The sequence below is a fragment of the Balaenoptera physalus genome (genome assembly GCF_965194825.1).
Source record: "Balaenoptera physalus genome assembly, chromosome: 15".
Taxonomy (NCBI): domain Eukaryota; kingdom Metazoa; phylum Chordata; class Mammalia; order Artiodactyla; family Balaenopteridae; genus Balaenoptera; species Balaenoptera physalus.
In genome coordinates, this window is record NC_138894.1 from 65,991,265 (window position 1) to 66,016,857 (window position 25,593).

Genomic DNA, 25,593 nt, shown 5'->3' on the forward strand with positions numbered 1-25,593 from the left:
CTTCTCAGATGTTACCAGACACTTGAACTCAATCTTCAGGGTTAGACTCAACCCTCACTCCTGCACATTTTCCATTCCCTCACCCCACAGACATTACAGTTGACATACAGGAGTTGGAATAATGTAGGGGAAGCACTGCAGCTTTGGAGGCAGGCTGCGTGGGTTCAGTTCTCTGCTCCGTGGTTTATTAGTCGTAAGACCTTGACAAACAACTTATGCTTCAGTTTCCTCATCTGTATCACAACAGTAACAGTGCCTTCCTCAAAGAGTTGTTGTTAAAGGATATGGTGGGTATGAAGCTCCTAGCACAGTACTTGGTGTGGATCAAGCGCTCCACAGATGTTCACTATGATTACTGTTGTTGTTGTCTACTGCTTTGGTTATGTGATGCTCTTTGGTTTCCTATGAAGGACTTGGAGATTTTAAATGCAAATTTTTGTGGGAATATGTTTGTTACATGAGCATCAGATATATCCATGTTAGTGGGGCTCTAACCTTAGAGGTACCGTCAAGGCTGCCTTTGAGTCATTCTGGTCTATCATGGAATTGTCATCCTTCCTTACAGTGATCTCCATGGCAATCAGATATTTACTCTTGCTCTCCATCTCTACAACACTCTATGTGAGATAAGTTTATTCAGGAGCACCGTCGTGTAGCAATGGACACGAAGACTGAAGGCAAGAGTTCTGGTTCTTTCTGTGGCAATAACCAGTGGTCTGTGAGCAATTTGTTGACCATCTCTGCCTTTCAGTTTCCTCATCGGTAGACTGAGGGTCATTTTTCATGCTCTATTTACTTCATCAGGTTATGAAAAACTGAAAAAATGAATGTGAAGGTATGTTGACTTGTAAAGAGTAAGGAGGAAATGCAAGAGACCACGGCTGGCTGGTTATCTTTATTCTGACATCTGCAAGTCCTTGAATGCATGAACCCAACCGTCCAACGTGGTAACATAGAAGGCAAGAAGTACATCTACATGATACTGCTTTCACCGGCCTCATACTGTAACAACAAGGGGCTTCATAAATATTGTTGGTAATGGTGGATCCCCAAGTAAAGTTTAAAACTTTTCAATATAAACTATAATTTCTATCTGTAAACTGTTCGTTGCTGCCACACATTACATAAACTTGGCAAATTAAAAGCCTTCCTTCCTTAAATTAGAAACTGATCATGCACAGTTTCTGGTTGGTTCATATATCGCATTTATGTCTGATTTTAAAGTCTAATTTTCATAAAGGATTGCTAAAGGAGAAATAAATTTTTGGCTTGTTTTCTTTTTATTTTCAAAACACAATTGTCATGTAAAGGATTAACCAACTTTGTGTTCTCTGGCTATATTTTGAAAGTCTCTCGAACTGTCGCCAAGCCCATTAAAACTTTGTTTGTAATGGGAAATGGCTGCCACTTATGAACATTTTCTTTGTGTTTCTGTTAAGACTGCGCTAACACCTACTGTTACCATTATCTGCCGCACAGTCCCAACAGAAATGATGCTTACAAAGTAAATTGTAAGTAGTTTATTTGCAACAAGCATTTCCCGCTGCTAAAGACTTATGAACACCCTGCTTCATATCCCTGAGCAATTTGGAGGTGATTAATCACCACTCCTGCTTAGAGTATGCAAATATAGGCAACTAGGGGAAATGCATTTATTGATATTGATGGGATTTATTTCAGATGTTTTTAAAGTGTTCTGTCTCCCTAGTTATGGTGAGACTAGAACTCTCAGACCCTTTTGTTCCAGGGAAATTACTTTGTCCTTATCTTCATGCCTTTGTTCATACTGTTTCCCCAGGCTGGATGCCTCCACTCCTCCATTATTTCTGTATCTGTCAAAATCCTTTCATATGCCACCTATTCTGTGATGCCTCCTTCCCCCCGCCCAACCCCAATCCAACTCCCCCTCCCCTAAACTCTCAGAGCCATGTGCTTGTATCTCTGCATGACATTTATTCTGTTCAGCTTTTTTAATTCTTCATCTCATATAGGATTTTATGTTTCTTGAAGGACTGTGACCTATGTACTTCAGATTTTTCTCTCTCTCTCTCAATACACATGCACATACAGCACCTACATGATGTTTTGCACATAGTAAACACACAATAAATAATAATTGACAGATCATACCAGCTGTAATGTACTCATTCAGTAAGCATCTACTAAGTACTTCCTATGTAATAAGTATTTCCTGGCTTGTGCTAAACTCTGAAATTGGAAGGGGATAACAAGGATAAGTAAGACATGGTCTAATGAAGGAGACGGCCATGCCAATAAAAATGACAACACATTGTGATAAATTCCCTGATAAAAATATGCAAAATAATATGGATGCACAAGAGAGGGAGAGACCAACTCCACCAGGGGGAGTCCAGACAGGTTTCACAGAAAAGGCAAGCTTTGAACTTCAACTGAAAGGATGAGAGGAATTCACCAGGTGACAGGGGTGTGGTGGGTGTGAAAGGCATTAGAAGAAAAGGCAATCACTTGTGAAAAAGTCATGGAGGTGTGAAAAGAATAATGGTGGGGCAAGGGGGGTGGGGTCATGTGATTGGAGCCTTGGGCAGGTAGCGGTGAATGTGAGGCGACAGTCTAGAGAGATGGAGCCAGGTTGTGAAACATGCCAGGCTAAGGCGCTTCTCCTTGACCCAGCAGGCAGGAGACCTGTGTCAGGTTTTGCAGCGGGAGAGAAAGTGGATCAGACCTGGGTTTTAGAAAGATCATGCTGATGGCTGGCTTCTCAACTGACCATCCCTTTTGGCCCTTGTTTCCGTTTCCTGCCCCTGGCACTGGTGTTTCACTGTGCTCTGGGGAATTTAGAGCAAATGAGGGTGAGTTCCCAGGAACTGTTCATTCCCTTTAACATTTCAGTCCAAAGCAGTCACATTCTCAGAATATAACTTTACTTTTGTATACTTTCACGTAGGCAATCACAATAAAATAAAAGTTGCTAATTAGTGTTGGTCTTAAAGACTAACAACATTTAATTTCTCCCCCCTTCACCATGAAATGGCGTTGCCTTCGTAAGGAGTCAGAGAAGAAGGGAATGGGGCAAGTGAAATACATGAATAAAGCAATCACAGTAGTTTAATTAAGTGAAACTCTGCCAGCTGCTGTGAATGTGACCCCACAGCCTTATTTTGTTTATATTTCAAATCATCCTTTCCAAAGAAAGAGAAGAAACGTGCCTAGTAAGAATCTTCCTACACTGCCCCACTCCGCCCCCTACACACACCCACACACACGCTGTTAGGCAAACTAGATCTAAATGGAATCATTTCTCAGACCAACAACAGTGAGAGGCAGTGGGAGCAGTTGGTAGTGACCCTCTGAGCCTTGCTAACAGCACCTAAAGTGCTTCAGGATCCTGCAGGGAGTGGAAATATCCTAAAGCTTCCAAACAAACAGGAAAGAAGCAGTGGGGGATGAAGGATGCTCTAATTCGCAATTGGTTCCGTCGTCGCTTTGGCTAGTCTTAAAGAGCAGGGAGGGGGCTCACTATGAGCTGAGAACCCTAATTTCCTAAATACCATGCTCTGATTTTCAGGACCATAACCTTTAGCAGCCCAGAATGCAAAGATCTCATTCCAAACAGCCAGTTTCCTTCTTCCAGTCCTTTGAGGGAAAACAATAAGCCTGTTCATTTTAACTGTTGACTTATCTCTAGCCAGTGAGAGCAACAGTTCAAGTTTGGACTTGAAGGTCAGACCTCCCAGGTTCTGATCTTTAATCCACAACTTTCTGTGTTATTTGGGGCAAATTACTTACCCTCTCTAGGCCTTGAGTCTCTCATCTGTAAATGGAAGTAAAGAAAGCACCCACCCCAAGAGTTACTGTGGGGACGAAGTAATATAATGGATGTTGTCTGACACCAAATAAGGACCTTATAAATGTTAGCATCATCAGCAAGTGTCAACCGAAACTTATTACCTACTACTTCTTACCTAGTAATACTAATTAGTGTGAATTGGTTTATCAAGTTGCTTTAGAAATAGAACTGTAGAATCTGGGTTGTTAAAAAAAAAAAGTCAAAGAACACAAAATCCAACTCTTCAGAGAAGGAAACTGAAGTTCAGTGATCGGTCCTTGAGCCCCTGACTCTTTAGTGGCCAATCTGGGACCAGAGCCCAGGGTCCCCCATTCTAGGTAAGTGCCCTTTCCACCATGTCATGCTTTGCTCTGTGAGAAAAGAAACTACAACCACAGAGGGTCACTGAGTACCTGAGAAGCTGGTAGTCATTATACACTCAGCTCCTTGATAGTGCTGAGCTTAGGGCTAGGGTGACCAGTTGTCTGAGTTTTCTCAAAACTGAGGTGGGGGACTTCCCAGTTGGTCCAGTGGTTAAGCCTCCATGCTTCCAATGCAGGGGGCACAGGTTTGATCTCTGGTCAGGGAACTAAGATCCTACATGCCGCACGGCACAACCAATAATCCCACTACTGGGCATATACCCAGAGAACACCATAATTCAAAAAAACACATGCACCCCAATGTTCATAGCAGCACTATTTACAATAGCCAGGTCATGGAAGCAACCTAAATGTCCATCGACAGAGGAATGGATAAAGAAGATGTGGTACATATATACAATGGAATATTACTCAGCCATAAAAAGGAATGAAATTGGGTCACTTGCAGAGACGTGGATGGACTTGGAGAGTGTCATACAGAGTGAAGTAAGTCAGAAAGAGAAAAGCAAATATTGTATAATAACGCACATATGTGGAATCTAGAAAAATGGTATAGATGATCTTAGTTGCAAAGCAGAAATAGAGACGCAGACGTAGAGAACAAATGTATGGATACCAAGGGGGAAAGGGGTGGGGATGGAGGAATTGGGAGACTGGGGTTGACACATATACATTATTGATACTATGTATAAAATAGACAACTGATGGGAGCATGCTGTATAGCACAGGGAACTCACCTAGTGCACTGCAGTAACCTAAATGGGAGGGAAGTCCGAAAGGGAGGGGATCTCTGTATGTGTATGGCTGATTCATTTCGTTGTGCAGTGGAGGCTAACACGACATTGTAAAGCAACCAGACTCCAATAAAAATAAATTAAATAAATAAATAAATAAAACAAAAACAACAGCAACAACAAAAACGAAGGGGGTTCCTGGGACATAGTACTTTCAGTTCTAAAGCCAGGACAGTGGCAGGCAAATTGGGTAGTTGGTCACCATACTTAAGGCAGACTCTTGGTAAGTATTTTTTTTGTTTGTTTGTTTGTTTTTGTGTTTGTGTTTTTTGGCTGCGTTGGGTCTTCATTGCTCCGCGGGCTTTCTCTAGTTGCAGTGAGCAGGGGCTACTCTTCGTTGCGGTGCGTGGGCTTCTCATTGTGGTGGCTTCTCTTGCTGCGGAGCACGGGCTCTAGGCGCGCAGGCTTCAGTTGTTGTGGCACGTTGGCTCAGTAGTTGTGGCTCGCAGGCTCTAGAGCGCAGGCTCAGTAGTTGTGGCACACGGGCTTAGTTGCTCCGCAGCATGTGGGATCTTCCCGGACCGGGAATCGAATCCGTGTCCCCTGCATTGGCGGGCGGATTCTTAACCACTGCGCCACCAGGGAAGTCCCCTGGTAAGTATTTATGCAACAGGTGAATGAACGTCTCCTCAGGACCAGTTAAGTTCTCTGTATGAAGGTGCTGGCTTACGCTGGGTCAGGGAGACATGCCAGAAAAACAGAAAGGGGAGAGGTGGTTTGGCCCCTTGTGTCAACAATGAGAAGTCTGGCCAGAAAACTGTATCTTCTTGGTTAAAAGGAAAGCCTCTCAAAATGGATCCTTTGTGAGAAAAGAAAAACTGAAAAGATGAACCATGATGGGCTTTGTCTAAAAGAAAAAAGCAGAAGGTTAGCCAATAAAACACAGTCACAGCCAGAGGGGCTGGCTGGCTCTGGTTCATTTTTTCTTGAGGCCCCCTCCTAGCTGAGGACTGGGAACTAGGCTAGGGCTCTCCCTGAATACGGAGAGGGACACCTGCACTGCTGCAGGGCAGGGACATGCCACGCAGGCACCCCCAACGGCTGCATGGCACAAGAGACGCTAGTAGAAAAGAAAGCTTCAAACCTGGAGAACTAACACTGTCTGAGAGATAGAAACGGAAGGACAGAAGAAAAAACACAGCCAGCCAGCCGGTTTCAGAATAATTAAAGGATTCTTATACTGTGAGTCACAGGCAGCCTAGCGAGACAGTCAGGAAGTACAAAGCAATATTTCAGGGCCCAAGAATTTGCTGTGCATAAAAAGCCATCACTGTCCCTCCAGAACAAAGTGGTATTTCCCTAAAATCTAGTGCTGCATTAAACTGGTAAAACAAGTGCCTTCCCGCCACAATTTATGTAAAACTGCGTATTAGCAAACATATGGTTTTGGTTCACTCGGTGAGAAAAACACTGAAACATGGAGAAGATATTTATTCCCTTTTTATTAATAACAGTTTACTGCACAAACTCCACCTGATGGTGAGAGGTAATAATCATGCCCACTGGTAATTTCTAATTCCTTTTTGGAGAGTTTCCACTTCCACCAAACACTCCTCAGGTGATCCTGGGAAAACGCAGCCCCCCTCCATACCTGAGCCTTGTCCTGGACGTGGTGAATGAAAGAGCTCATTCCTGTTCTTCCATTCTATTCTATGACAGTGGAATAATGGAAATATTTTGCCTATATTTTCAACACAGCATTGAGTCTCTGACCAGTCTTAGACTGCTCTTAGAACTTATTGTCTGTAACGGACCCAGGGAAAGATGAATGGGACAGGTGTCTTGAGCTCCTAGAAGCTGGGTTTAGGAGCCCAGCAGACAGACTTGCCAAAATTAACCAGACCAACCCTCCAAACACCAGACATGTATAAAGGGGCAGAGAGGTTGCCATCCTCCTGGTCCTCATCCAGTAGCTTTACCTGTTTCTGTTGGCAATTCATGCACAAGTTATTTTTGCAGCTGGACCAAGATTACTGAACCAGAAAGAATAAGGTTCATATGTCCCCATGATGAAATTTGGCAGGAAGTCTGGGATTTCCTTCCCCAACAGGGCTGTGGATCTGGATACCTTTGGCATAAAATCAACTAGCTAGGAATACACCTGTTATTCATTCCCACCCCCATCAATAGGGCACTTTTTCTGATCTGCCACTACTACTTCTCCTGCTGCTTAACTAACTATGCTAAGCAGGGCAAAGTATAGGGAAAATTTAACAGAACATGGAGTCTGCCTGAGAGATTCTCTCCATTTCTCTTTCAACATGATTTTGGCTATGCCAGTTTCCCTCCTCCGGCTGCTTCAAGGTCACAGGACACCACGACCTGGGCACCCCAGCTAGAACTGCCACGTCCATGGTATTATGCTCTAGCCCTTTCTAGAACCAGGAATTACCTTTCTCTGTCCTATTTTCAGGGTCTTTATGGCCACCAAGCTAATGAATCTTAGTTAATTTAGATGCTAGTAAAGGATTCTGGTATATTTGCACTTTAAGTCCTTCACTTTTGTAAAACAAAGAAGTTACATAATAGTAGAACGAATGTCTCATCCAAAATGCTCTTCTAAAAGTAGCAGAACTGGGATTCAAAGTGGTCTGACTCAATAGAGACACAGATGTAGAGAACAAACGTATGGACACCAAGGGGGGAAAGTGGCGGGGAGAGGGATGGTGGCGGGATGAATTGGGAGGTTGGGATTGACATATATACACTAATATGTATAAAATAGATAACTAATAAGAACCTGCTGTATAAAAAATAAATTAAATTAAATTAAACAAAGTGGTCTAAGTATAGTTCTCCCACCATTGTAAATAGAGATGGAGCCACACTCAAAGACACTTTTCTTAAGATGTGTTAGCTCTTTTTGATCTGATGTCCTCAGTCTTTCTCTAATAATGCCTTATTTTGAGGGATACAATTGAGCAAGAAAGATTTGGTAACTCTTTGAAACTTTCTCCGGTAGAACGCTGCTCTCTGACGGAGATCCATGATGTAAAACAGTACACGACTTCAATTGCCTTTATCCTGAGGGTCAGCCACTATACTGTGACAACTCTGAACAAGAATCATCTTCTGTATCTGCTTGTTTATACTACTCTAGATCACATCCAAAGATACAAACAAGCCTAAGGACTTTTGAGGACATTTCCTGTCAATTGAGCAGAACATTTCCCAGATGGTCAAATGAAGTTGAGAGATAGCAGGAAAATTTGAATAAATAATCATAGATAAATAATTCCTGGCTCCCTGAGCCATGATGCTAGAACAGGATCATACTGCTTTCTCCCCAGCTCCTCAAGGCATTCTCTTAGCCCACAGAGTCCCAACAGCTAGATACCAGGCTGTTAATGTTGAAAATGCTGCCCTTTGTTAGTTAGGAAGAAGTTCTAGAAATTTAGCAAGTGCAGTTGCATGAAAGAGAAAGCAGAGTCCGTCTTAAGAGAGTTTGGGGAAATGTTATCAGTAAGCGTATTTCTTGGAGCAAGTTGTTTTAGTTTTCTTTTGCCCTCTATATACAAAGTCCTAATGAATTACTTCTTAAAAAGAGGAGTAGGAGAATGGGGTAAGTGATAGGGAAACATTCTGTAACTGTTTCTTTTGTCTTCGTCTATCTCCATTTCAGACTTTCTTCACTTCTCTTTCATTAACAATAGTTAATTTGGTAGTTATTTTATAAACCTAAAAAAGTCTTCGAATATTTCTTATAAGATCTCCTTCAATGATTATGCAAAATATGAAAATGCTGCATAAACTGTTCAGAAGTCATGGCAAGGAGAGAATCCAGTTGGTATCAGGATTCATTATAAACTAAAAGGCAAGAGACCAAGATCTTAGGATAAAAATGGGGGGGGGGTGGAGAGTGTGAGTGGGTTGCTGTGGTCATGAGCAAGCAAAAGGTATAGTGATCAAAAGGTCAAGTGTAAGAGGAAGGTCAAGTGTAAGAGGAAGGAGTGAGTAGGTCCCATAGGTCAGGGCAGATAAGGTCAGGAGCCAAGAGGTCAAGTCCATCCAAGGAATGGCCCTAGGAAGTAGAGACCCTTCCAAGTGGGCCAAACTGGGTCAAAGGTTCCATCACTTTGTTTACAAATCCTGCCTATGTAGAAACCAGCCTGGGGGTGAATCCAATGAGCAGATGGATATTTCTGATAAAGAAGAAAAGGGAACAAGAATTAATGAACCCCAAAAGCATGCCAAACATTGGACATACCTGCTTGGTGTTCACCACACTTTGAGAGAGAATGTACGTCATGTTTTCGGGTTGCCTCTCACCTTTTGTGCATTTAGCTATGTTTGGGCAGTTCCCTGCCTTATGAGGTCTGCCTCCCTAAAGTCAAGTCAGAAAATTTGCTTCCCCAGAGACCTCAGCAGCTAGAACAAAGGCATGACGCCTATGATCTGCCACTAAGATGCTCCCAGGCAACAGTTTAATCAGAAAAGATGAACCAGAGGAAGGAGGCGATACCTGGGACCCACTTGCTGACAAGGGTGGTGGCAGAGGCATCCAGTCTTCTGGGGTACCAGTTGTTGTAAGAACAGTTCCTGGCCCAGAAGTATCAGTGCTGGCAGAGCTCCAGTAGAGTGTGCATTCCCGGCAGCCACTCTGGGCTCTGGGGGAAAGCAGGGTCAGCAGCTTCCTTATTGGGTCACTTCTGCAGCATAGTTTCAGGCCTTGACCCCAGAAGCTTAGCCTTAAGCCTGCTTCTCTAGCCTTGCCAACTGCTCTGTGAGCTACCCAATATCTTTTCTGCCTAATCAGCATGAGTCAGCTGCTGTTGTTCATAATTAAGAGCCCTGAGTGTTTAGAGATAAGTATTGCTACTATCCCTTCTTACTGAATGGAGGCCAGGATGGAAAGATGAGACGAAACTAAAATAAAAGAAGAAAAGTTAAGTAACTTGGGATTGACATATATACACTAATATGTATAAAATGGATAACTAGTAAGAACCTGCTGTATAAAAGAATAAATAAAATAAAATTCAAAAAAAAAAAAGTTAAGTAACTTGCCCAATGACATAAAGTTCAAAAGTAGCAGAGGCAGAATTTGAAGCCAGGACTGTCAGACTATAATAATGGTGGGGCTCCCCATTTATAACAGGAAAAAGATCAGGGAAAGAGCACTTCTGTGGGGTGGGATAGGGAACAGCTTGCATTTCTACAGATTCCAGATACCTTAGTAGTTGGGACACCTTTTTCTCTTTGCTTGCCTCAGTCACTTTTCTGACTTAACTGTGTGCCAATAAGCATATGGGCGATGCTAAAGATAAACCAGCACCACCAATTTCCATTGCTACCTTCAAATATTGCCGTTCACAGTTTGCAAGGGGTGGGACCACTGTCTGTGGATTGCTGAGGAGGTGGCCAACTGTTGGGGATTTGTTTACCATTGCTTTTGATGAGTCACGGCGAGTTATGCATTATTCATAAACTGAAGGTTTGAAGAAAGTTCCCTTGTGCAATTTCTGCTCATTGGCTCCTCCAATCCAAGACTGAAACAAATAGCAGCACATAATGAAGTATATGACCCCACCTGTGCTTTCTAATAGTGTGGACTAATACCCCGAGAACCAGAAAGAAAGGCTGGAAGAGCAAGTTTTAATTCAGAGTCCTGCCATGTATGTGAAAAAATGAAAACTGGGCATACTGATAGATACATAACAGATTGGAAATAATCTGTTGACACCTGAAAATGCCAATATCCTTTATTTTTTCTTTATTTTTATTTTTTAATATTTATTTATTTATTTGGCTGCACCGGGTCTTAGCTGCAGCACGTGGGATCTAGTTCCCTGACCAGGGATCGAACCAGGGCCCCCTGCATTGGGAGCGCAGAGTCTTAACCACTGGACCACCAGGGAAGTCCCATGAAAATTCCAATATCCTTTAAGGTGAAAAAATAAAAATGAAAACTGCCTCAAGCAAGTGCCAGGAGTTAGCGCAGTTCCAACCAAAATGTGAAATAGCAGAAATCTGTCTTAGAGCCCTCAAACTCCCATTCTTTCCTCCTTTATTCCTCTAATGGTTCCCTCAACCTTTCCATTCCTCAAATACCTAGATTAAACTCTCTCTCTCTCTCCAAACTCCATTCAACAACCCACTCATTCGCCTTCAAACCAAGATACAAATGACTAATAGCAACTTAAAAAACTGCTCCTTCCCCTAGCATTTACACTTAAACTCAGTCAAAACCTTAAGAACAGGGACTATATTTTGTAGTGGCCATCAGTCACTTGTAGTTGTCCCAAAATCCTTTTTTATATCTTATAATGAAAATAGTATTCTTTGATATGTATATAAAATTGATGTGTGTCAATTTGACTGGGTCACAGAGTGACCAGATATTTGGTTTAAACATTACTTCTGGGTGTGTCTGCCAGGGTGCTTCTGGTTGAGATTAGCATTTGAATTGGTGGATTGAATAAAGCCAATTGCCCTCCCCCTTGTGGGTGGGCCTTTTGAAGGCCTGAGTAGGGTAAAAGGCTGAGTGAGAAAGAATTCTTACCCTCTGCCTAATGGTGTTTGAGCTGGGACATTGGTCTTTAGCCTTCAGACTCAGACTGGAACTCTATCATTGGCTCTCCTGGGTCTCCAGCTTGCCGACTGCAGATCTTGGGACCTTTCAGCTTCCATATTCACGTAGGATAATTCCTGATAGATAGATAGATAGATAGATAGATAGATAGATAGATAGGTAGATAGATAGATAGATAGAACGATCTTATTGGTCTGTTTCTCTGGAGAAGCCAGACTAATACACATATGTATTCATTATAAAGTATTAGAAAAATAATAAATCCTGGGAATTCCCTGGCGGTCCAGTGGTTAGGACTCCACGATTTCACTGCCAAAGGTGCGGGTTCGATCCCTGGTGGGGGAACTAAGATCCTGCAAGCGGCACGGTGCAGCCAAAATAAATAAATAAATAACGAATCCTTGTGGGCCTACTACCCAATCCAAGAAGTAAATTCCTACTGCTCTTCCCTTTTCTCTTCTCCAGGCTCCTTCTCAGATGTCCAAAAATATTTTGAACACCTTCTTAACATTTTGATAGTTCTTCACTCTGTAGCTCCTGTCTTCTCAACGACAAATAAACAAATAAAAAATTGTATTTCCCAGTTCTTGTGCAGGATACCTAGGGTGATTGACATTCCACCAATCAGATGCACCTGTATTCGACTGATTCAAAACCGAGCTGTACAGGGAAGAGGCAAGGCAAGAGGCATTCATATTTCTGGCATGGAATGGAACCAGCAGTGTGGTGGCTTCCGGATCATAGCAGATGCTGTAACTCCTTTGGAAGGTCATTTTGGAATGTGGAAGAGCACACTGGGGTTATTCCTGGAAGCTTACCTAAAGTCTGTTTCTTCAACATTTGTAATGCTTCTTTAAGCTCTATATCCCCGAATAAATTCCTTTCTGCTTAAGGTAACCAGAGGAAATTCATTGATTACAAATAAAGAACTCTGACCAACACAAAAATTGGACTATAAGTGGTTGCAATCAACAGATTTCAAGGACATGGAACATTAGATTGACTTATCTGACCTATTTGGGCTTGGAATAAGTATTGGGATATCATTAAATGATGGGACACTAGTGACCCATGGTATGTGAGATGGTAAAATGTAATGTAAATGACTATCTTTCGTCATTTGGAATCAAGTGTCTACTGAAGCCAGATTTTGGCTTCCCTTTTGATTGTTTTCCCACTTATTACATGGGGCTAAGGAATATAAAAATAGGGGTTGGGATGGCTGCCTCTATTAGCTTCTGTGAGCTTTTAAAAATGAAGACAGGCTAAAGAATTTAAATTCTCATACTAAGGTATTGTTAGAGAAACAGGGAGCTTTTAGGACTCCTCTAAAAGAATTTTTTATCTCTTAAAGTCACAGGGCTGTCATGGCCAGATGCAAAGGAAACACAGAGTCAGATCTGGCCGGTTACTGAATTTCAATGTAGGTTGAATTCATGTCCTCACTAGATGTCATATATGAAAGTCAGGGCATTATTTGGGAAAGGGGGCCACAAGAATTGGAATGAGGGCATTTGGGAGGCTCCAGATGATTCTGAGTACCCTCAAACTCCACTGCACCTCTCTTACCAAAAGAAGCAGTCCTCTTCCCCTGTCTAAAGATGCTCATGTGGCCCTGCTTGAAGACCATATAGTGACCTCATCTGAGACAGTTATCGCCTACAGGAATTCCAGTTCTCCTGCCTTACACCTGTGATCCTTCATTCCCTGCAGACTTGTAACTAGCTCAAGATCTAGCATGTCCTTAGGGGCCAATTTAAAAAGTCAAACGTGGAAGGAAAAGATTCACATGCCAAAAGAATTGCAAAATTTTGCTAAAATTAATATTGGCAAAAGCCTAGACAATATATTGGGTATTCTACTAGAAACATAATTTTATGGGCCAAATTATTAGCATGGATACACTAACCAGAGATTCTGCATTCATTCTCCTTAGCTTGAGCCAATTGTTAACTCGGTTGGTCAACTGAAACCCGGATTCCACCGTGGCCTAGCACTGAAGGAAGTTGAAATGCTATGGCTCCAGAGACTTAAGGAGATAAAAATATTGGAATGGATTTATCATACACAATATCTAGCATATACTGAAACTAAGACTAGAGACACTCCCTTTTCTAAGGCACTGGAGAAAATATTGATGAAGAGAGAACCAGAATCCTTGAAGAGTGCTTTGTTGAATTTCTACTGTACTCTGGGGATGAAGGTGGGAGATCCTGCTATTAAAATTAGTTCCCTGATTTCAGCACGGTTGATGGATGTCCAGAGGGGCAGACACTAAATAGTAGGATTTAAGTGCCAGAAACAGAGTAGATACAGTGATTATAATAGCAGAATGATTTGACTTCCAGGGATCTTTTGATGGTGGCTAACCGATCACGATGTTTCTAAAACTGAACTAGATAGGCAGCCTATGAGGGATGTACTTGACCTGTAAAACTGAAAAATTTCCTAAGCCTGGTGAACCTAGACTTAAATCATCATACTTGACTTAAATCATCACTAGAGAATCTTGGCCTATTTTCTAATATCCAGACTCTCAATTCAGTGAATGAAAAGGAGAAACCTTGAGGAAGGACATTGTAACAACCTATGAAAATCTTCCTCTATCCCTTCACCAAAAGTACCTGCATACATTTACCAACGTAACTGTGTACTAGAGAAAGGGAAATATACCTTTCACAAATTATCGACATGGCTTTGGATTTGTGCTAACCCTTAAGGACCCAGAATGTCACTGCTCCCCAACAAACGCGCAGAGCAGAGCCTTACCTATGGGGATCCAGTGACAAATGAAGTTTGAGTCCAAGTCCATCTCATGGTGGGAACAAAGTTTCTGTTAATCCAACCTCTGGTTATTTGCCCTAGTTCCTGAATTACAGTCTGAATGGATAAATCTGGTAAATAGCAGAATTCTCACATTGGCTTCCTGGCCCAAAGTGAGCACTATTGTGACTGTCTCTTCCTAAGAAAATAGTAAACCAAAAGTAATGCTATATTTTTAAGAGAAGTCTGGACATGAGTTCTACCATCAAAAAAACCTAAAGGAATGGTGATTTCTATTATGTCCTCATTTAACTCACATGCTTAACATGTGTAGTGACTAGATGGATCTTAGAGCATGATAGTGGATTATCAAAAGCTTAATCAGTAACCTCTGTTGCTACCACTCTACCTAAAGCTGTCTGTACTGAAGCAAACTGACAGCACTCTGGCCATCTAGTATGCAGTCATTACGGCTACAAATGCTTTTCTCTCTATCACAATAAGCCTAAAATACCAGAAGCAATTTGCTTTCACCCACAGGCAAAGAATCTTCATGTCCTGCCTCTGAGGTACACCAATTCTCTATGCTTCTTTTACATGTGAGAAAAAGGAACTTCTATCTTGTATAAGTATTATTATTTCAGGTTTCCTATACTAAGAGCTAAACAAAACTCCTGACAACCTATGGTCACCTAATCCATGACAAAGGAGGCCAGAATATACAATGGAGAAGACAGCCTCTTCATAAGTGGTGCTGGGAAAACTGGACAGCTACATGTAAAAGAATGAAATTAGAACACTCCCTAACACCATACACAAAAATAAACTCAAAATGGATTAAAGACCGAAGTGTAAGGCCAGACACTATAAAACTCTTAGAGGAAAACATAGGCAGAACACTCTATGACATAAATCACAGCAAGATCCTTTTTGACCCACCTCCTAGAGAAATGGAAATAAAAACAAAAATAAACAAATGGGACCTAATGAAACTTAAAAGCTTTTGCACAGCAAAGGAAACCATAAACAAAAGGAAAAGACAACCCTCAGAATGGGAGAAATATTTGCAAACGAACCAACTGACAAAGGATTAATCTCCAAAATATACAAACAGCTCATGCAACTCAATATCAAAAAAACAAACAACCCAACCAAAAAATGGGCAGAAGACCTAAATAGACATTTCTCCAAGGAAGACACACAGATGACCAAGAGGCACATGAAAAGCTGCTCAGCATCACTAATTGTTAGAGAAATGCAAATCAAAACTACAATGAGGTATCACCTCACACCAGCTAGAATGGGCATCATCAAAAAATCTACAAACAACAAATGCTGGAGAAGGTGTGGAGAAAAGGGAACCCTCTTGCACTGTTGGTGGGAATGGAAATTGATACAGCCACTATGGAGAGCAGTATGGAGGTTCCTTAAAAATCTAAAAATAGGGCTTCCCTGGTGGCGTGGTGGTTGAGAGTCTGCCTGCCAATGCAGGGGACACTGGTTCGAGCCCTGGTCTGGGAAGATCCCACATGCTGCGGAGCAACCGGGCCTGTGAGCCACAATTACTGAGCCTGCGCGTCTGGAGCCTATGCAACAAGAGAGGCTGCGATAGTGAGAGGCCCGCGCACCGCGATGAAGAGTAGCCCCCGCTCGCAGCAACTAGAGAAAGCCCTCGCACAGAAACAAAGACCCAACACAGCCAAAAATAAATAAATAAATTTATTTTTAAAATGGTAGAGATGATCTCATTTTCAAAGCAGAAAGAGAGACACAGATGTAGAGAACACACGTATGGATACTAAGGGGGAAGGGGGGGTGGGATGAATTTGGAGATGGTGATTGACACATATACACTATTGATACTATGTATAAAATAGATAACTAATGAGAACCTACTGTATAGCACAGGGAACTCTATCCAATGCTCTGTGGTGACCTAAATGCGAAGGAAATCCAAAAAAGAGGGGATATATGTATACATATAGCCGATTCACTTTGCTGTACAGTAGAAACTAATACAACATTGTAAAGCAACTATACTCCAATAAAAATGAAAACAAAACAAAAACACCCCCAAAACTCCTAACATAAATACGGACCATGTCAAAATTCACACTGTACTCAGTGGATGTGGAAAGAAGGATTTGGAGCTATTTGGGCCCTTCCTATACGATAAATGCCCAAGAATGAGAATTTAGAGTCAGATTATTTTTCTTGAAGGTGATTAGAAAGACTGTATTAATTTTAACATTTCACATGCTGCTGGTTCACACACAGTCGATTTAGATAGTAGATCATTCAAACATTCTAAGTTTGTTTGGCTTTTTAATCCATCAAAGTGGTGGTTAGGCTGAACTGACAAGTTGTTCCATGAGACTGACAAGTCAATTCTAACCAAGCCTTGAATAGACTCAGTCAGTCTGTGAGACTCAACTGCTTTTGATTAACAAAATGTCCTCATTTCCACCATATAACAGCAATTTTTAAAGTTTTGTTTTTTAATGTAGACATAGCCACAGACCTATTCGTTTTCTCTTGGTTCTGGAACAAATACAGAATTTGCTAGTTTAACTGAAAGCTTAATCTCTCTAGACCTCAGTAGTGAAAGAATAATAACACTACACCCACTATAAATTCCATCAGTAGAGGAGTTATGAAGACAAATGAGGCCACATTGGGTCAGTTTCCTGTTTTATGTAAATCTAAAACAAAGTCAGAGTCACACGGGATTAGAACCATAGGCACTGTTTTTTAGATTCCCAGAAGAAAGTCACTTTATCAACATAAACTTGGCACAATTTTGAAACATAACAGCATCCATCTCATTGGCCCATTGACTTGCTGTAGTAAGTTGTGGTATTTTCCTTATTTTATGCCTAGAGTCACAGAAAGATTAATGTTACAAGTAAACAGTGTGATATTTACAGCTTAGTATGTTGGTGAATATTGAAGTTCTTTCCTAGGTCCAGCTTCCTGAGGACCACAGGAGAAGGTCACTCATGTGCTATGAAGACAGTGCACTTTTCCTAATGTTTAGTCCACAGATTAATATCCATGTTCAAAAGCAGGAGAGACAAGGAAAAGCTACCATCTGTCATTAGGAGCAGGGGTATATAGTGGTGAATCAATTTCGAGAATATACTGCTTATGAATAAGAAAGAAGATCTGTACCCAGCTCTGGGTCAGAACCAGAGGCAGCAGTGAAATATCACTTCCAGAGGGATCGGCTGGATTCTGAATTTTCAAAATATCATCTCCATCAAGGAGTCTTGTTGAGAATGTCAGCTACATGCTGGAGGATATAAGAGCCACTGAGGCCCTTGAGAAGCTTTATTTCCATGACACTGGGGAAGAAGGCAGTGAATCCTAGGTGATGCTGTGACGTGAGTATTGTGGGACCCTTTTTCAGAGCTGGTAGCATAATGAACACATAGACTCTAGGTTATCCGTGAAGAGTAACAGAATATGCCACCCTGAAATATGCCACTTTGACACATTGATTATTTTGAGCTGAAGACAGTTGGGAAGAATAAGACACAAAAAATGTTCTCTGCCCCGCCCTTATTTGCCTAAAAGCAGGATAAAAATTTGTAAAGATTCCCCCTCTCTCTCCTCTCTTCCAGGAAAGACAGAAGTTAACCATCAGAGACAACCCTAGACACTTATCTGCCTAGAGACAGCACCAGAGGAATCTACATAACAAACTTAACTAATTAGCCCTTATCTTCTCCTAGTCCCTCTATATAGTTACATTCCCCAACTTCCCCCCACCACCAGAAACTCAAAGTCCCTTTCCTTTGTCCTGTCATTTCTCTAAAAATGTATTGTTCTTTTGTTAAGATGCAATGTAAGCCCAAGTTCTAACCACCTCTTTGAGTTACTCATCTCTGAGGACTCCCATGTGTATGCACAGGTTAATAAGCTTCTGCTTGTTTTCTCTTGTTAATCTGTCTTGGGTCAGTCTAATTTGCAGAGCCCCAGCTGAAGAACCTAGGAGGGCAGAGAGAAAAAGAATTTTGTTCCTCCCCTATACCTAGATTAGGCCACCAAGCAGTCAGCTGTCACACATATAGGAACACTCACCATGGATCAGAAACTGGACTATGACAGAAGATGCCCATGGGGTAAGACACGGAGCCCTCAGTGAACTCACAATCCAGTAGAGGAGACTAATGTGCAAGCCAGCCGTGAACAAGAGTTTTCAGTCTCCACCTAACCCTCACTCCACACACATACACACAGAGAAAATGCTGTCTTCCTCTGCCCACTGGTCCCTCCCTGGCCCTTGGAGAAGTATGCAGCTTTCCCAAACAGTTCCAGAACTCTGGGGATTCAGTCTTGGAGGAAGAAAAGGTAAAGACTTAAGGAGAGGATCTGCTTATGAAGAGAGACCGGACAGATGTACCAATAAATGGAGGCAAGGAGAAGAGTAGGCAAGAGGGAGGAGAGAGAGATGCAGCAGGTGAAGTATGAGGAGCTCCAGAGCACTGTGCAAGTAGAGAGAATCGGAGAAGAAAGATGAAGGGGCTTCAAGAAACGCTGCTGGGTGTCCTGGTCTTCATTGCTTTTTAAATTGTTTGGCAACTCTAAGGTAAAGCTGGACTTCCTCTTCATTGCTTTGGCCTATTTGGGCTGTTTCTTTTTATTCTGTGTCCTTGCAGAGATTGGACCACATGGGACCTCAGGAGCAGGACTCAGCTTCCCCCCTGGATGGAAACCCTCTCTATACATGAGCCCAGAAGGCACTTTTCACCAAAGCTGCCAAAGAACAATAGTGCAAAGAGCAGAGGTTGAACAGGATCAAGCCATAATAGTCATTTGTAGAAAACTGGAAAGCCCAATAAACACTGACAACACAACACCATAGACAATGCTACCAAATATGGGAGAATGCATGTTAAGGAGGCAATGTGCCAGCCAGAGAACCAGCCTGGGCAGTAGAGCAGCTTCTCAAACTGTAACCAAACACAATCACCTGCGGATCTGATTAAAATGCAGATTCTGCACTTCACACCCATTAGGATAGCTACTATCAAAAATAAACACAAACAAACAAAAAACCCAGAATATAACAAGTGTTAGCAAGAAAAGAGAGATGCTGGAACCCTTGTACACTGTTGGTGGAAATGTAAAGTGGTGCACCTTCTGTGGAAAACAGTATGGTGGGTCCTGAAACTTTAAAAAATAGAACTGCTCTATAATCCAGCAATTCCACTTCTGGATACACCCAGAAGAACTGAAAGCAAGGTCTCGAGGAGATATCTGTACGCCCATATTCATAGTAGCACTATTCATGATAACCAAGAAGTGGAAGCAACTCAAATGCCCACCGACAGATGAATGGATAGATAAGCTGTGGTATATACATACAATGGAACTTTATTCAGCCTTAAAAAGGAAGGAAATTCTGACACATGCTACAGTATAGATGAACCTTGAGGCATTAAGCTGAGTGAAATAAGCCAGTCACATAAACACAAACACAGTATGATTTCACTTATATGAAGTACCTGGAAGAGTCGAATTCCTAGAGAAGAGAAGTAGAATGGTGGTGTATGGTCAGGCCACTCAAGATGGCTATTCTCTCGCTCTCTCTTGTACATCCCCTGCTCGACCAGTCACTGCAGCACCTACACTCTGCTCATGTGAAACGGTGCTCACTCCCTGCCCAGCTAGTGATGATTCTAATCCTTAGACCAGAACAGCCACCCTCGTGATAATTGTTGACCTGAGGGGTTGTGAGGGATGTGTCTCAGCTGCTGGTTTCCCTGGTAACTGATGAGCCAACCTGACATCAATTCCCACTATAAATGGTAGCCTCCTCCCCCAAGTAACAAAGGTTGCTGCCATGTTCTACCTGCCATCTGCCATACATGGTGAGGTGTCGCTCCAGGACCCTTGTTTTGGACGTGTAAGATGCCCTGTCCAATAAATCATGGATGTCTCTGTTGCTGTCTCTTTAGTTTCAAGGCTGGGCAGCTACAAAGCTTGCAGGCCTGCAGAGTGCATCCCACACAGAGCCTGGAGAATGGGAAGTTGTTGTTTAATGGATATAGAGTTTCAGTTTTGCCAAATGAAAACAATTCTGGAGATTGATTGCACGATAATATGAATATACTTAGCAGTATTAAACCGTACACTTAAAAATGATTAAGATGGTAAATTTTATGTTATGTATACAGTTGACCCTTCATATCCATGGATTCCATATCCACAGATTCAACCAAAGGTGGATGGAAAATATTGGGGAAAAAATTCCAGAAAGTTCCAAAAAGCAAAGCTTGAATTTGCCACTCACCAACAACTATTTACATAGCATTTACATTGTATTAGGTATTATAAGTAATCTAGAGATGATTTAAAGTATACTGGAGGGTGTGTGTAGGTTATATGCAAATACTACACCATTTTATGTAAGGGACTTGAGCCTTTGCAGATTTTGGTATCAGCAGGGTTCCTGGAACCAATCCCTTTCAGGTACTAAGGGATAACTGTATTTTACCACAATTTTTAAAAAATTTATATGCAAATTCTGATTCTAAGATCTGGAATGGGGCTCGAGATTGTGCATTTCTGGGGGATCTCTTTAAAATTCCAAAGCCCCGGCTACACCCCAGACCCATTCAATCACAACCTCTCAGGGGGGATCCCAGGCATAGGCGGGTTTTGAAGCTTCCCCAGGTGATTCCTATGTGCAGTCATGTTTGGGAACCACTATTCTCCACTGAATTGGTTTTCACAAAGGATCCACCTCACTCGCTTCTAGTAAAGAACTGATTGAACAGGGACCCCAGAACAGGGACTCTCCATCCAGGCTGCACTTCAGAAGCATTTGAGGAACATTTAAAAACACTTGCACTTTGGTGCCACCATCTCCCACGTCCCAAGAGGTTTAACTGGTCTGGAGGAAGGCTTGGGCAGATTTTAAAGCTCCTCAGGTGATTCCAGTGAAAACTCTTAGCTGAGATGTTTCCTATTAACTGCGGCCTCTGCTTAGCCCACCTCTCTGCTCTCTGATCTAGCCACCTGCTCAGACTCTGCCCTTTACCTGTCCTCTGTGCATCCCACACTCTGCCATTGGTTTGATTATCCTAGTATTACAGTGTGGTTGATGATTAAGGGAGGACAGTACCAACTAATCAAGTGTATCCGGCAGGCACTGAATGCTGTCAGAAATCACCAATCTACTTCTGTGCCAATTAGCTTCGTGCCCAGAAAATTTTGATCTAAACCATCCACTTCTAGCCTCACAAATGCATTCATTCCTTACAAAAGTCACAGAAAAGGTGCTTGGTTCATGCAATTTGTCCTAAAATGGGAGTAGGATGGGTAAGGGATTTGGAGAATATATATGCGTCAACTTGCCTGGACCACAGGGTGCCCCTGATATTTGTTGAAACATTATTTCTGGGTGTGTCTCTGAGGATGTTTCCAGATGAGATTAACATTTGAATTTGTAGATTGAGTAAAGCAGATTGTCCTCCCCAGTGTGGGTGGGCCTCATCTAATCAATTGAAGGCCTGCATAGAATAAAAGGATGAGTAAGAACAAATTTTCTCTCTCTGCCTGACTGCCTTTGAACTGGGACATTGATCTTCTCTTGCCTTCAGACTCGAACTTGGACTAGAATTTACTTATACCATCAGCTCTTCTGCTTCTCAGGGCCTTCAGACTTGCATTGGAACTATACCATTGGCTCTCCTGGGTTTGGACTCCTCAGTCTCCATAAGTGTGTGAGCCAATTCCTATATATACGTATGTATGAATTATATGTTTATATATGTATGAGTGTGTATACCTGTATGCACCTGTGCCCTAGTAGTATTTCATTCATTCATTCATCACTTAAAAACATATATTTATTGAAAGCCTACTATATGCTGGACACAGTTCAACATGCTTGAATAAAATCAGCATGCACTCTCCCAGCTCTGGAGGCCTCTCTTTCCCAGATTAGTAGAAAACTCCAAATACCTGTACCTTATATACGAGACACAGATTCTATACAGATTAGTATCAGTGCTCGTCAGCAGAACTTCAGCAATCAGGCACCATATTAAGTTCCTGCCTGCCATCTCTGATGTGAGACCCAGAGGTTCCTGCCACCTCTGGGGTACAGTGTCAGGCAGGGCTAAGGAGAAAACGTACTTTATAAACACTGATTGCTTCTTGTTACACCTTGCTAATGTCATCTGTGTTGCAGATTAGAATTAGCATAATATTTTCGGAAACGCTGGGCGAAAATGGTCTGAGCTGCAGTGCTGTTTGTGGTTTGGGTTCTGTTCTTCAGGAAGTTGTTTTAGGAAGGGCAGAGCGAGACCTTGTATTTTCTTGCCAGGGTTTTAAGAGAGAACAACTTCTTCGCCCTTTTCTTCTTCAAATAATAAATCGTGAGTAATAAGCTACATCACTGCGTCATGTGTGACTGCTCCTGGCCAAAGAACACTTAACAAAATTCTGATAAGTCACAAGGTTTTTTTTGTTTGTTTGGTTGGTTTTTTTTTTCAAGCTCTTTCTGACCTTTCAGATCAAAACTGTGACTAACAGCAATGTTTGGGACAATTCCATTTATGGTGCACTATTTGTAAAGAACCTAAGCCATGGCCTTCCTAGAAATAGGAGCTTATACACACACCTACACATAAGTACAACTCTTCCAAGCACTAGTTTTCTGCTGATTACATGTGAGTCTCTCTCATCTGCTGTATTTTACTATAAATCCCTTGCAGGCAGAGGCCGTGCCTGTTCAATAGGACATATTTCATGCCTGCTGGCCTGTTGGAATTTTGTGGCTCTTGGAATATTGTTCACTCACCTCCTTTAAGTTCAGACTATGAAAGAGACACTAGCTACTGATTCTCCAGTCAACCTTGAATACAGAGGGGTCAATGGCACTTGCTGGGTCCTCGGAAAATTCCTGTTGAGTGCATCAGGGAGATGCTTGAGTCCATCTGTAGCCTTAGCTTGGTCTAAATCTCCACTCTGAATGTGGCTCACTCTCTCAGACTCGCCAGCCCCTCCCCTGCTGAAAGACATCCCACGTTCTGATGTCAGCTTGAACACCCTGGACTGGGTCTCCAACTCACTTCTCTTGAATCCCCTAATTCCCACACCTCTTTCCTGAAAAAATTGTTTCCTGACCAGGATGTTAGCTGTCAGGTTCACTCAAAAGTAAAATGAGGGGGCACCTTCAAGATGGTGGAGGAGTAAGACGTGGAGATCACCTTCCTCCCCACAAATACATCAAAACTATATCTACATGTGGAACAACTCCTACAGAACACCTACTGAACGCTGGCAGCTCAGACTTCCCAAAAGGCAAGAAACTCCCCACATACCTGGGCAGGGCAAAAGAAAACAGGAAAAACAGAGACAAAAGAATAGGGACGGGACCTGCACCAGTGGGAGGGAGCTGTGAAGGTGGAAAAGTTTCCACACAATAGGAAGGCCCTTCACTGGCGGAGATTGTGGGTGGTGGGGGGAGAAGCTTCGGAGCCACGGAGGAGAGCGCAGCAACAGGGGTGCGGAGGGCAAAGCGGAGAGATTCCCACACAAAGGATTGGTGCCAACCAGCACTCACCAGCCTGAGAGGCTTGTCTGCTCACCAGCCGGGACAGGCGTGGGCTGGGAGCTGAGGCTCGGGCTTTGGAGGTTGGATCCCAAGGAGAGGACTGGGGTTGGCTGTGTGAACACAGCATGAAGGGGGCTAGCGCACTACAGCTAGCCGGGAGGGAGTCCGGGAAAAACTCTGGACCTGCCTAAGAGGCAAGAGACCATTGTTTCGGGGTGCGCGAGGAGAGGGAATCCAAAGCACCGTCTAAACGAGCTCCAGAGACAGGTATGAGTCACGGCTACCAGCACAGACACCAGACATGGGCATGAAACACTAAGGCTGCTGCTGCAGCCACCAAGAAGCCTGTGTGCAAGCACAGGTCACTATCCACACCTCCCGTGCTGGGAGCCTGTGCAGCCCGCCACTGCCAGGGTCCCATGATCCAGGGACAACTTCCCCAGAAGAACACATGGTGCGTCTCAGGCTGTAGCAACGTCACGCTGGCCTCTGCCTCCACAGGCTTTCCCCGCATTCGGACCCCTCCCTCCCCCCGGCCTGAGTGAGCCAGAGCCACCTAATCAGCCGCTCCTTTAACCCCATCCTATCTGGGTGGGGAACAGACGCCCTCAGGGGACCTACATGCAGAGGCGGGGCCAAATCCAAAGCTGATCCCCAGGAGCTGTGCGAACAAAGAAGAGAAAGGGAAGTCTCCCAGCAGCGTCAGGAGCAGCGGATTAAATCCCCACAATCAACTTGGTGTACCTTGCATCGGTGGAATACCTGAATAGACAATGAATCATCCCAAAATTGAGGAGGTGGACTTGGGGAGCATCTGTAGACTTGGGGTTTGCTTTCTGCATCTAATTTGTTTCTGGTTTTATGTTTATCTTAGTTGAGGATCTAGAGTGTATTATCATTGGTAGATTTGTTTATTGATTTGGTTGCTCTCTTCCAGTTTTTATTTTTTTAATATATATATTTTTTTCCTTTTTCTCTTTTTGTGAGTGCGTACGTATATGATTCTTTGAGTGATTTTGTCTGTACAGCTTCGCTTTTGCCATTTGTCCTAGGGTTCTGACTGTCCATTTTTTTTGTTTGTTTTTCTTGTTTTTTTTAGCATAGTTTTTAGCACTTGTTATCATTGGTAGATTTGTTTTTTCATTCGGTTGCTCTCTTCTTTCTTTCTCTCTCTTTTTTTATTACTTTTTAATTTTTTTATTTTAAATATTTTTTTTTCTATTTTAATAACTTTCTTTTCTTTCCTTTCCTTTCTTTCGTTCTTTCTTTCTTTCTTTTTCTCTCTTTTCTTCTGAGCCATGTGGCTGACAGGGTCTTGGTGCTCTGGCCTGGTGTCAGGCCTGAGCCTCTGAGGTGGGAGAGCAGAGTTCAGGACATTGATCCACCAGAGACCTCCCGGCCCCATGTAATATCAAACGGTGAAAGCTCTCCCAGAGATCTCCATCTCAGCACTAAGACCCAGCTCTACTCAACGACCAGCAAGATACAGTGCTGGACACCCTATGCCAAGCAACTAGCAAGACAGGAACACAAACCCACACATTAGCAGACAGCCTGCCTAAAATCGTAATAAGTTCACAGACACCCCAAAAAACACCACCAGACGTGGTCCTGCCCACCAGAAAGACAAGATCCAGCCTCATCCACCACAACACAGGCACCAGTCCCCTCTACCAGGAAGCCTACATAACCCACTGAACCGACCTTAGCCACCGGGGGCAGACACCCAAAACAATGGGAAC

The 25,593-nt window shown here is 42.7% G+C and overlaps 2 long non-coding RNA genes across 4 annotated transcripts in view; one reads left to right on the forward strand and one right to left on the reverse strand.

Moving 5' to 3' along the window:
- Positions 1-25,593, reverse strand: part of LOC309644263 — a 200,341-nt gene that overhangs the window by 73,933 nt on the left and 100,815 nt on the right. The window lies entirely within an intron of this gene.
- Positions 1,011-7,763, forward strand: LOC309644303. Its single transcript, XR_014254366.1, has 2 exons — positions 1,011-5,227; positions 5,599-7,763. It is a non-coding gene; the product is annotated as an uncharacterized lncRNA (long non-coding RNA).